The following is a 2,885-nucleotide window of genomic DNA, read 5'->3' on the forward strand; positions in this document are numbered from 1 at the left end:
CTGCTTAGCATCCATTAGGGTCACTGACAATGCCTCAACGCTTCAGGCTGAAACGGTTGCGATCATGGAAGCATTGACACAAGCGACCCTGAGGGGGGGGCACGTTGTCATTCATACAGATTCAAGAGCAACTATTGACAGCTTACAGCATAGATCCCCCCAGATAACATCTCCCTCTTGACAACAGTACTATACATAGCCCAAAGAATCCTTAGTCAAGGTAGAAGAACATCATAAACGGGGTCCCAAGTCACATAGGCATACAAGGGAACGAGCTTGCTGATAAACTAGCCGAAAAGGGCAGGGGTATGCCCCCATCCTCCATGATCAAACCCCAGCCGAAGGGGACTGAGCCAAGGTACCAAAGCTGCAGTGTGTGGGGTCCTCCGGGGAGCACATAGAGAAAACATCACAAAATCGCCGCTCCCAAGAGTACTCAGATGCTTCAGGCTATGAGCCACGGGCCCCTTTCCTCCAAATAAAAAAAGAGGTACCGAAGTCATACTATTCAGACTAAGACTAGGTTACCAATGCGCTTGGCAAATTATTGACAGTGAGTCTGGGGGGTTTTGAAACACTGCGGCGAGCCTAACGCCACCCTGTTACATTACTTGCAGAATTGTGTACACACACAATTTCTGAGGCGGGACCACCCACCACAGCCGCCGGGCTGGAAAAAAGGGTGTGCAACATGCTTTCACCGTGACAGCTGGATCGCTTGCTTATAATCCAGCCACCGCGATAAGCATGCAGTTCAAAGAAAATATCTGAGTTAACTAGAAATAGTTAACACGGGCCCGGGCCACTCCAGAGAAAAGGCCCGGGCGAAGCATGACTTCGCAAATCTAACTGAAGTGAACTGATTAGTTGAATTGTGCCTGACCTTCGGGGGTGCTCGGCAGTCTTCGTTATCTATGTCCTTTTTTTGACTTTTTTTTTTTATGCCCTCTAACTTGGCTTCCGTCCGTTAAACCCTTTCTCATACTTTTCCACGTGTCTTCACCAAGAGTTTGTCAGGACTATGCTATACGATTTTGTTTTTGTATTATTTTTACTTTTATTTATTTGTTACCTTTTATTTTTTCCTTTCTTTGCCTATGTTTATATCCTTTGGGGGGGAAGATTTTTTATATTTTTGTGTTGACACCTTGATGAAAACACTAATGGGGTAATTATAGGGTTTTTTTTTAAGTTTTCTGGTGTTGTTTTCCATGAGCTTTACTTGCTTTGTCAAAAAGGCAGCTTAAGGTTTAGGGGGTCTATCCCCCGCTACAATTATTATCATTATAACCATTATTAAAATTATGAGAATATTTGATATTATTGTAATTATTTCCATTATTATTAAACTAATGATAGTAATAACAGTAATAATACAAAAAACAGTAATATCATTACTGTTATCATTTTCATTATGAAAATTATGAGAATAGTGGGTGTTTTGCAATTTCCATCATTTTTTATCAAAATGATCATTATTTCATTATTATCATTATAATGATTAATGTAATTATTGCCAAAATCATCATAACCACCATTTCAATAATTGGACTTTTCTATTGATCTCTGAAAAAAACTATACTCAGATTTAGGTGTTTTTCGACGTTTCGGGGGTTTTTTTCTTTTAGCCCTTTTTACATTATAAATCAATGCTAATGTTGTTATCGTCATTAAAATAATTATCATCGTCATAATTTCATTATTATTTTGCAGTTACAATAGTTATCATACTTATGATGATGATGACAATAGTAATAATAAATATTATTATACTTGAATTACTGGTAAGTCCACAATAACCCTATCCTAGCGCTTCGAGTCTTATAGAGCGTCGTCGTGAGTTTGCTTGCAGCCTACATCGACCTCAAGAAGGCATTCGATACGGCGCATCGGGAGTCACTCTGGGAGATCTTGAACAGAGGAATTCCAACAAGGATTATTGGACTAATAGCAAGTCTGTAACTGGTACTGGGCTGTAAAGTGTGGTGGGGGGCCCGTCCAGCTTTTTTCCTGTTAGTTCAGGAGTGAGGCAAGGCTGTGTCCTTGGCAACGCTTTTCAACACTTGCATGGACTGGATAATGGGCAGAGCTACTATTCAAAGTCATTGTGGAGTACTCTAGGCAATATCAAGGTTACCGACCTTGACTTTGTGATGATGTTGCCATTCTATCTGCGTCTTTGGGAAACCTTAGTGGTGGCTCTCGATGCATTTAGTAATGAAGCGAAGCCCTTGGGGCTAGAGGTCTCCCGGACCAAGACCAAGATCCAGGACTTTGGGGACTTACTAGGAGAACCTGTTCAGTCGGTACGGGTTGCGGCGAGGACATTGAAGTCACAGAGAGCTTTACATACATTGGTAGTGTAGTTTAAACCTGGGGTGCCAGACCATGAAGTCAGTAGACATTGGCCTGGCAGCAGGGGTCAGAACCTCTCGATAAGAGTATTTAATGCCAGTACCTATGCAGAAGGACCAAGCTTGTGTCTTCAAGGCCCTGATTTTGTATATGGCCCTTTTTTAATAGGTCCTTGCGCCCGGGTCATGGGGTACTGTTGGCGGGCCATGTGTCCAACCAACGGCTCTACCCTGGACTGGCACAGGACCTATTACCTGCACAATCTGTGATCGTCAACTCAGGCTTTATGGCTACCCGGCTCGCTTCCCCCCGGATGACCCCCACCAGGTTGTCTCTGTTGAGACAACCCTGGGTGGAGGAGGCCTGTGGGTCGACCTAGGAAGTCGGGCTTGGGCTGATGATCAAACCTGTCGCGAGGAGTTTATAGATGGGGCCCAGTCCCGCCGGGGACTTGCCATGAGGGACCCTTGCAGGTACAAGCAAAAGGGGGGATGCGGCTATGCGCCCCCGTCGGCTTAGTCCACTGGTGT

Source organism: Penaeus vannamei, chromosome 3 (assembly GCF_042767895.1).
Source record: "Penaeus vannamei isolate JL-2024 chromosome 3, ASM4276789v1, whole genome shotgun sequence".
Classification (NCBI taxonomy): Eukaryota; Metazoa; Arthropoda; class Malacostraca; order Decapoda; family Penaeidae; genus Penaeus; species Penaeus vannamei.